General features: G+C 42.9%; 1 pseudogene; it reads right to left on the bottom strand.

Moving 5' to 3' along the window:
• Window positions 1-10,151: 10,151 nt before the first annotated feature.
• On the bottom strand, window positions 10,152-10,510 carry LOC112840172 (anaphase-promoting complex subunit 15 pseudogene; annotated as a pseudogene).
• Window positions 10,511-10,897: the final 387 nt, after the last annotated feature.

Genomic DNA, 10,897 nt, shown 5'->3' with positions numbered 1-10,897 from the left:
AAAGGAAAAGGAGCCTTGTGGGCCGGCCCTGCCTTGCCAGTACCGAGGCCCCGCCCCTCTCTTAAAGCGACAGCGCTGCCCGAGCCTGCTCCGGCCGGCCGGGCTCAGGCTGTAGCGTCCGGGTGCTGCCCGGCGGAGTACTCGAACCAACGAGGCCTGCCTAGGTGCGTGGGTTCCGGGGAGTCGCTCCCAGGCCCCCAGTCTTCTCCACGGCTTACCCATAGAGCCAGCTGGGCCTCCAGACGCCAGATCAACCAGTGTCAAGTTTAATGTGGTTCATGTGGTTCTAGATGGGTTAATAATGGAAATTCGGCGAACTGCTGGATGACATTAATGAACCAGAGGGCCAAGCCCTGTAGGCCCAGATAAAAGGTTTTGCTTCCAAAAGACCCTGCAAAATCCGGAGCATTGGTATAGCCAGTGGAGACCAAGCTCCCATCAGCTGCCCAAGTGGCCACACCGAAGACCTACCCTGCTCTCCAGGACTGAGATAGTGACTTCAGGACAAAGATTGGGACCTCGGGCTCTCAAGCTTGGGAGGGGGGAAGGGTCCAGGCAGAGGGTAGGGTGGAAAAAAGAAGAGAAAGGGGAAGGTGGAAGGAGGAAGGAGGAAGGAGGACAGGGAAAGTGGGAAGTGGAGGGAGGGTGGAGGGAGAGGGAACAGAGAAAGAACACTTTCTAATTATAAAAGGTGTTCAAAATGGAGTGGGTTGGTTTTCATTGAGCACCTTGTCAATGAAAGAATTCAAGGAAAGACTAGATAATCTTTGCTCAGTGGTGACATATAAGTGAATTTGCATCATGGGTTAGATAAAACTACTCCCACCTCAAAGAAGGTGGGAGTCTTAACCACACTCACTCCCACCCCGTACCCCACACACTAAACTTGACTTGAGGATGTTAACGCTTTCTTTCTTTTCTTTCTTTCTTTCTTTTTTTTAAGATTTTATTTATTTGAGAGAGAGTGAGAGAGAGAACACGAGCAAGGAGAGTGCCAGGCAGAGGGAGAAGCAGGCTCCCCGCTGAGCAGGGAGCCTGACATGGGACTTGAACCCAGGACGCCGGGATCATGACCTGAGCCAAAGGCAGACGCTTAACTGACTGAGCCACCCAGGCGCCCAATGCTCTTTCATTGGAGACAAACTTACTGTCTTCGGTCAAGGACAACAGCCCCACTTGGTTTAATGAAAAAGAGAGTAAACCCTAGCTGCTCTTTTTCAGGTAATAATAATAATAATAATACCGAACATGTACTGGACTCTCGTGTCCATCATTGTGCTAGGCATAGTAATTGAATTGACTCATTGTTTACGACCCTTATGGGGTGTGTACAATTATTTTCCCAGTTTGCCGATGACAAAACTTGGCTCAGAAAGGTTGAGGAAGATCATAGAGCTGCTAAGTGTATAATGAAAGCTTTTATTGACTGTGGTGCCCAGATACGTTGCTTCTGCCTCTACGGCCCCATGCCCTTACCTGTGTGCATCATAGTAACCTAGCCTCACACATATGGGGTTCTCCAAAAATGTCCACTCCTTTCCCTGCCTAGAGCATGGGGAGGAATGGTGACCAGAGCCCATGAACAGTATTTTGATGTTGCTTTCTAAGTCATCTAAAGGTTTTACCAGGGGAAATGACACAGCTTAATTCTCTTGGGCTAGAATTGCTTCTCTAAAGAATGTCCAGTGGTGGTAGAAGTGGGGAGATAAGGACTACCAGGGCTTAAGCAACAATGTGCATAATTCTGCCTTCTGCTTGTGTAAGGGATGAGGGAAAGTTCATGCTTCCTTGGTGAGAGCTTCTGCCAGAGCGTAGGAAGCTTCCTGGAGCCTTTTGCAGAGTGCTTTTCCAGAGCACAGAGCAAAAAGACAGGACTGGGCTGAGAAAACCATACCTAGTAGAGTAACCTCCGGGGGTGTGTTCAGTAAAGGATGCTGGACCTTACCCAATATTCTGAATTTCTTCCAAATGCCTGGGCTGAGAGTCAAAGGATCTGGAGGCTAGTCAGGAGGTAATAATGTCTGTGGAAGCATTTTGTGGAAACACGAAACAAATAATGACTTGAATTTATTGAGAACTTGCTATATGCTGGTGTTGTTCTTAGTTTCTTACATATATAACTCATTTAATCCCTTGACAAGACACTGAAGTAGGTCCTACCATATTACCAGTGGCCACTTTACCAGTGAAGATATTGACGTAGACAGAGGTCAAGTATCTTGTCCAAGGTCACAGGGCTAGTAAATGGTAGGGCCAGGATTTGAGCTCTTAAAATTTGTCCAAACAACCACTTACTGCCATGGTTATGATCATGAAAAGATGTCGACCATTAAAATAACTTGGTTACCTTTTCGGACTTGTCCTATGCCTCTTGACACAAAATTGTTGATCTCTGTTTCTCCAGAAAAATGGAATTAATGGTCTCTCTCCCGCCTTTAGGCAAACTATGAGAGGAAATGGTGGCTATAAAAATAGTTTTAGGTAGCCTGGAAAAATCACTATGGAAAACCAGACTCCTTAGATGGGAACTGTTTGGTCTGGAGTGTTTTTACAGAAATCCCAGCCTGGCTTCCTCACCCTGCTTCACTCCTTACAGTTAGGACTGTTGCGATTTGTATCGCCCAGGATAGAGGGCTGGCAATTAGGATGCAATGTCCTTCAACTGTGTTACCTTTGAAACGCTTGGGGAAGCTTTATACATGTCCCTATTATTGTAGTACACAGGAAAGAGGGATGACTGTTCACCTGCCAGGATGTCTGACAGCAGAGGGAAGGAGGAGGGAGGCAGGAGAGGGGTCCTGACCCATCAGCATCGAGCTGCTCCCTCAGAAGGGACAGCACGTCGCCCTGCCCCCCCACACCAACAGGTCATATCAAAGTCCGCCCTGGACCATGAACTTGTTTTTGTTCACGTCAGCACTGTTAAATTCCACTGCACTGTCCCCAGCGGCTTCCTTGGACTGGTAGCCCTCCTGAAAGGGTCACAGGGATGCCAGGATGGGTCCAGTTTACTGCGCTCAAAAGTTCAGAAGCCTGTCGTTGCCTTTTTCTTCTTTCTGTCTTTGAGAAAAGGTCAAGTGGCTGCAGAATGTTTCCAGTCCTGAGGGTTAGGATGTCGCTTTGGCAATAGAAGGTAGTTTTTGCATAACTGGGAATGATTTTAGCCCCCGGACTTCAAGGGGATTCCTCATGGCCAGAAGATTTTGAAACCGTGTGGTAAGGAAAAGAAAGGACAGGCATGGGAGGGCTCCAGCTCTGGGAATTGGGATGCCGAGGTCTTAGCTGTGACTTGCATATGTTCTCTGCCCATTTCTGGGCTTTAGCTTCTTCACCTGCCAAATGAGGGTGTTGGCTTTGGCTGGGGATCCCTTGGACTTTGCCAAGGGACCCTTTATGGGCAGGGGTTGTTGGCACTTAACTAAGTCACCCAGGAGCCCCAGGCAACTGAAGGTGGTGTGGGAGAAGCATGGCATCCTCTCATTCTCTTCTTGGAGCAGGGACACTTTGTCAACTTTGTATCATGGGCATTTTATGTAAGGTCTTCTGTGGCAAGATGGTTTAGAGGATCAAAAAACATCTTGAAAACCACTAAACTAGCTGATCTTTAATGCCCAGTCTAGTCCAGAGAGACCGTAATTTAGTAAATGGGAAAGTAAAGACGAATGGAGTGGAATTGGCAAAAGGGGAAGAGGCTGCTGGGAAGAGGGTGAAGGGTGGGCTGGGGAGAGAGAAGTTTCCACACAGGTAGCATGTTAGAGAAACAGACTCTGCCAGTAGAAGAAATAATAATGATGTGACTCAACAGAATGCTACAATGTGAATCATATTGCAATATAAATGTATCAAATCAATGTTATATACCTTAAATTTACAGGATGTTATTTGTCAATTACACCTCTATAAAAGAAAACGTAAAAAAAAAAGTCATGTTAGTCCTGCCCTGTCCTGAGGCACAATTCTAACAGATCTAAGGACCTGGACATTGGGGACTATTTCACAGTATTATATTTGTCTTTAAGACTCCGTACAGGCACATAGAAAGTCTGTGGTTGTATCTCTACAATTATCTGTGGCTTGTTTAATCTATGAAGCCATGTGACACAGGAGGAAAAACTGAGGCAGAAACACAGTTTGGAGCATCACTCCAAACCAACAAAAAGCTTCTATTTTTCTCACACACTGGAAAAATTAAGATTCCTCCCTCCGTTGCAAAAGGAAGACAGAGAGGGGAAGCTTTATTTATTTATTTATTTATTTATTTATTTATTTATGCCCATCTCTCAACAAAAATCCCAGCATATCATTCTGGAATCGTTGTTGGAGACACTCCATTGTCCCTGTTTTCTCCTTGCAAGAACCTCATCCCAAATGTCATTGCCCCAGGGTTTGTGTTTCTGACTTGCCACATAACAATAGAAGTGTTGTGAAATATGGTGCAAGCTAAAAAAAAAGGGTTTTCCCTCTTCTCACACAACTTCCGTTTTGTAAAGGCAGCAAAAGGGGAAATTTTATTTCTAAGAAATAGAATACAACTTAATAGCTAGGTATGAGGCAAACAAACCAGGACAAAAACCTTTCCCTTGATTTAAAAGAATGCAGGGGCATCTGGCTGTGTCCGTCAGTAGAGCACTCTTGATCCCAGGGTGGTAGGTTCCAGCTTCAAGTTGGGTGTAGAGATCACTTAAAAATAAAATCTTACAAAAATAAATAAAAGTAAAAGAGTGGAAACAATAGTCATGAACCAAGATACTTGGAAAAATAATTTTCACCATTTAAAAATTCAGTGGGGCTCCTGGGTGACTTAGTTAGGTGCTGACTTTTGATTTCAGCTAGGGTCTTGATCTCAGAGTCGTGAGTTCGAGATACATGTTGGACTCCACACTGGGTGTGGAGCCTACTTAAGAAAATTTAAAAAATAATAATAATAAATAAATAAAATAAAAAATAAAAAAATAAAATTTCAGTGATCTTAGGGGTTGTAGATATAATTTTTGAATATTTGTTTTTAAAAATGTAAGTTTATTTTAAAATTCTATAAAAGACATTTTATTTTTTAAATTTTTAAAAAATATTTTATTTATTTATTTGACAGAGAGAGAGAGAACAAGCACGGGGAGTGGCAGGCAGAGGCAGAGGGAGAAGCAGGCTCCTGGAAGAGCAGGGCGAGCCCTATGTGGGACTCGAATCCCAGGACCCCGGGATCATGACCTGAGCTGAAGACAGTCGCTTAACCAACTAAGCCACCCAGGCGCCCTATAAAAGACATTTTAATGAATCTTTGTGGGATTGTGTACATTGCTTTAGATATGTTTTTCCAATTCATGCATAATATATTGAAAAAAAAAAACAACAGGCCTCAGATGGAGTCACATTTGCTAAACCCCACCAAGATTTTTATTTAAATTTTTATTTTTTAATTTAAATTAATTAACATATAATGTATTATTAGTTTCAGAGGTAAAGTCAGTGATTCATCAGTCTTATATACTACGCAGTGCTCATTATACCACGTGCCTTCCTTAACGCCCATCATCCAGTTACCCCATCCCCCTATTCCCCTCCAGGGATCCTCTGTTTCCTATGATTAAGAGTCACTTATGGTTTGTCTCCCTCTCTGATTTCATCTTGTTTTATTTTTTCCTCTCTACCCCTATGATCCTCTGTTTTGTTTCTTAAATCCCACATGAGTGAGATCATATGATAATTGTCTTTCTCTGATTGACTCATTTCGCTTAGCATAATACCCTCCAGTTCCATCCACATCATTGCAAATGGCAAGATTTCTTTTTTTTTTTTGATAGCTGAGTAGTATTCCATTATATATATACCACACCTTCTTTGTCCATCCATCTGTTGATGGACATCTGGGCTCTTTCCATAGTTTGGCTATTGTGGACATTGCTGCTATAAACATTGGGGTGCCAGTGCCCCTTTGGATCACTACATCTGTATCTTTGGGGTAAATACCCAGTAGTGCAATTGCTGGGTCATAGGGTAGCTCTATTTTCAACTTTTTGAGGACCCTCCATACTGTTTTCCAGAGTGGCTACAACAGCTTGCATTCCCACCAACAGTGTAGGAGGGTTCCCTTTTCTTTGCATCTTCACCAACATCTGTCTGTTCCTGAGTGGTTAATTTTAGCCATTCTGACTGGTGTGAGGTGATATCTCATTGTGGTTTTGATTTGTATTTCCCTGATGCCGAATGATGTTGAGCATTTTTTCACGTGTCTGTTGGCCATTTGGATGTCTTCTTTGAAGAAATGTCTGTTCATGTCTTCTGCTCATTTCTTGATTATTTGTTCTTTGGATGTTGAGTTTGAGAAGTTCTTTATAAATTTTGGATACTAGCCCTTTATCTGATATGTTACTTGCAAATATCTTCTCCCATTCTGTTGGTTGTCTTTTGGTTTTGTTGACTGTTTCCTTTGCTGTGCAAAAGCTTTTTATCTTGATGAAGTCCCAATAGTTCATTTTTGCCCTTGCTTCCCTTGCCTTTGGAGATGTGTCTAGCAAGAAGTTGCTGTGGCTGAGGTCACAGAGGTTGCTGCCTGTGTCCTCCTCTAGGATTTTGATGGATTCCTTCTCACATTTAGGTCTTTTATCCATTTTGAGTTTATCAGTTTCATTCTTATGCATGTGGCTGTCCAATTTTCCCAACACCATTTGTTGAAGAGATTGTCTTTTTTCCATCAGATATTCTTTCCTGCTTTGTCAAAGATGAGTTGACCGTAGAGTTGAGGGTCCATTTCTGGGTTCTCTATTCTGTTCCAATGATTGATGTGTCTGTTTTTGTGCCAGTACCATACTGTTTTGATGACTGCAGCTTTGTAATAGAGCTTGAAGTCTGGGATTGTGATGCCACCAGCTTTGGTTTTCTTTTTCAACATTCCTTTGGCTATTTGGGGTCTTTTCTGGTTCCATACAAATTTTAGGATTACTTGTTCCAACTCTGTGAAAGAAGTTGATGGTATTTTGATAGGGATTGCATTGAATGTATAGATTGCTCTAGGTAGCAGGACATTTTAACAATATTTGTTCTTCTAGTTCATGAGCATTTCTTTGTGTCTTCCTCAATTTCTTTCAGGAATGTTCTATAGTTTTTAGAGTACAAGTCCTTTGCCTCTTTTGTGAGGTTTATTCCTATATATCTTATGGTTTTGGGTGCAATTGTAAATGGGATCGACTCCTTAATTTCTCTTTCTTCTGTCTCATTGTTAGTGTATAGAAATGCAGCTGATTTCTGTGCATTGATTTTATATCCTGCCACTTTGCTGAATTCCTGAATGAGTTCTAGCAATTTTGGGGTGGAGTCTTTTGGGTTTTCCCCATAGAGTATCATGTCATCAGCGAAGAGTGAGTGTTTGACTTCTTCTTTGCTGATTCAGATGCCTTTTATTTCTTTTCGTTGTCTGATTGCTGAGGCCAGGACTTCTAGTACTAGGTTGAACAACAGTGGTGATAGTGGACATCCCTGCCTTGTTCCTGACCTTAGGGGAAAAGCTCTCAGTTTTTCCCCATTGAGAATGATATTTGTTGCGGGCTTTTCATATGTGGCTTTTATGATATTGAGGTATGTTCCTTCTATCCCTACACTATGAAGAGTTTTAATCAAGAAAGGATGCTGTCAAATGCTTTTTCTGCATCAATTGAGAAGATCATATGACTCGTGTCCTTTCTTTTATTAATGTAGTGTATCACGTTGATTGACTTGTGGATGTTCAACCACCCTTGCAGCCCAGGAATAAATCCCACTTGATCGTGGTGAATAATCCTTTTAATGTACTATTGGATCCTATTGGCTAGTATCTTGGTGAGAATTTTTGCATCCATATTTATCAGGGATATTGGTCGGTAATTCTTCTTTTTGATGGTTTTTTTTTTTAAGATTTTATTTATTTATTTATTTATTTGACACAGAGAGAGATAGAGAGAGCACAATCAGGGGAAGCAGCAGAGGGAGAGGGAGAAGCAGGCTCCCCCAATGAGCAGGGAGCCGACGCAGGACTCAATCCCAGGACCCAGGGATCATGTTCTGAGCTGAAAGCAGATGCTTAGCCGACTGAGCCACCTAGGTGCCCCTTGATGGGCTCTTTGTCTGGTTTTGTCAAGGTAATGCTGGCCTCATAGAAAGAGTTGGGAAGTTTTCCTTCCCTTTCTATTTTTTGAAACAGCTCCAGAAGAATTGGTATTAATTCTTCTTTAAATGTTTGGTAGAATTCCCCTGGGAAGCCATCCAGCCCTGGACTCTTGTTTGTTGGGAGATTTTTTTTTTTTTATAATATTTTTTTTTAAAGATTTTATTTATTTATTTGAGAGAGAGAGAGAACGAGAGATAGAAAGCACGAGAGGGAAGAGGGTCAGAGGGAGAAGCAGACTCCCCGCTGAGCAGGAAGCCCGATGTGGGACTCGATCCCAGGACTCCAGGACCATGACCTGAGCCGAAGGCAGTCGCTCAACCAACTGAGCCACCCAGGCGCCCTGTTGGGAGATTTTTGATTACTGCTTCAATTTCCTTGCTGGTTATGGGTCTGTTCAGGTTTTCTATTTCTTCCTGGTTCAGTTTTGGTAGTTTTACACCTCTAGGAATGCATCCATTTCTTCCAGATTGCCTAATTTGTTGGCACATAGTTGCTCATAATATGTTTTTGTAATTGTTTGTATTTCTTCAGTGTTGGTTGTGATCTCTCCTCTTTCACTCATGATTTTATTTATTTGGGTCCTTTTTCTTTTCTTCTTGATAAGTCTGTCCAGGGGCTTATCAATCTTATTAATTCTTTCAAAGAACCAGCTCCTAGTTTTGTTGATCTGTACTGTTCTTTTGGTTTCTATCTCACTGATTTTTGCTCTAATCTTTTTTAATTCTCTTCTCCTGCTGGGTTAAGGCTTTATTTGCTGTTCTTTCTCCAGCTCCTTTGAGTGTAAGTTTAGGCCCACCAAGATTTAATACCTAACCTAATTGCAATTTCAGCCTTTCTCTGGAGTGGAATTTTTTTTATTATTATTATGTTATGTTAATCACCATACATTACATCATTAGTTTTTGAGTGGAATTTTTAAACCGATCAGTCCAGGATATGCTGATCAGCTCTAGTAAGGTAATCTACTTAAGACCCTTGCCTTCCCCCTAAGGGAAGGTGACCTTGCCTTGAACTATCCTTTCTTTTCTTTTGCTAGTTAACCCCCTGGTCCCATCCTGGTTCTGCCTAGAATATCTGTCCATTTTGCACAGCTCCTGTGTGTCCCTCTCTCCTTGCTAGGTGGGATGCTGCCTGATTCATAAATTGTTGAATAAAGCTGATTTGACCTTCACATTTACTCAGTTGAATTTTGGCTTTTAATAATATAATATAAACATAAATAACTTATGACCTATACAAACGGGGAAAATTTTGCTTATGCCAAGCCATAGGTAGAATAATACTCTGGCCAGTGATATGTATTGCATCTTTACTCCGGGAATGAAAATATTAAAAGTGCCTCCCTCACCCTCTGCCTGCCCTATCCTATCCCCAAACCACCCCAGAAGGTGTTTAGCCACACCTTATGACAAGTCCCATTCTCCGATAGGTTTGGAAAAGTAAGCAAGACAATTTACTTCTGTTGACTCATCTTTCAAATGGAAACAAACATATTTAACTCATAGGGTTTTTGTGATAATTAAGTGGATCAAGAATATGAAAATACTAAGCAAGGTGCCACATGCTGGGTGCCACTTGTTAATGAAACTGTTTTTTCCCTGTGTACTGCTCCCCTTCTCATTCTCATGACATGTAGTTTCTTTGTTTAATTAGATCTCAGGACTGCAGAATTAGATTAATCACGATCCATGGTCCATATGGCTCAATTTGAGCTATTTAGCTAGTTTCTATTATCAGTTCATTTTTATTTTTATTTTTTTCAATCCTGTCTCTTTATTAAAGAGAGCTAGAAAGAGACTATACCTGGCAACCAAGGAGTGAGATACTGGGCAGAAAGGTGGGGTGGGCTCAGGTGCTGGGGCCTCAAGGGGCCCAGGAGACCTGTTCCTAGCAGTGGCTGAAGAGATACCCAAGGATGAGCTTTCAGGCACCGGGGCAACCAGCTGGTTCTGCAGGGGGTGCAGGGTGAACTGGGCTGGACTGGAATTTCCCTGAGGCCGTCGAGGTCTATCTAGATCATCCACTGGTCCTGACCCTGTTCGTTGCTTCCCTTGTCCACCTCATTGACTTCCCCAGCTTCTGGTGACTCCTTGTGGTCGTTCCTCTCATCCGTGTTCTGCATGTCCTCAACATCCTCTTCACTATCCGCATCATCATCCTCACCCTCCTCTTCCTTGTCACGATGGCGCTCTCAGGACAGCTTGCCAATAGGCACCAGGTTGTCGTCTCTGTCTGCGATGCTCTGGAGTCAGGCCCAATCGTCTTGTTCTTGCTGCTGCTGCAGCTCCGTCTCGTCCACACAGGGTCGATCCAGATTAAACCCCGGTGCTCGGTCATACCGCGGAAGAGTGAGGGAAACAAGGTGGACATGGCTCCTAGACTGAGGTAAAGGGTCAGGTGAATCCAGCTTTCAGATGTGCTTACTTGGGGTTTTTATTGGCTTACAATACAATTTGGGGGTAGGGTGGAGTAGAAGGTAGCGGGGAAGCAGCTCTTGAGTCCGGGCTTCACCACGTACTAGCTGTTTGACCTTGGCCAAGTCACTGAACCCCCCTGAGCCTCAGTTTCCTTATCATGCCAGGAGGCAGCAGCTGGCTATCAGTTCATTTTTAATAATACAATAATCATCCACAAACCCTTCACCTACAGCAAAAGTGAGGACCTTGACAATAACCTACATCTTATCCGATGACCACTCTCTCCTCCAATGAGCCCATCCCCTGCCTCCCCATGCCCCAGGATCTTTATCCTGTGTTT

Source organism: Callorhinus ursinus, unplaced genomic scaffold, assembly GCF_003265705.2.
Source record: "Callorhinus ursinus isolate GAN/ISIS: 27379988/994484 unplaced genomic scaffold, GSC_fseal_2.0 scaffold19, whole genome shotgun sequence".
NCBI lineage: Eukaryota > Metazoa > Chordata > Mammalia > Carnivora > Otariidae > Callorhinus > Callorhinus ursinus.
This window is presented reverse-complemented; position numbering and strand designations above follow the sequence as displayed.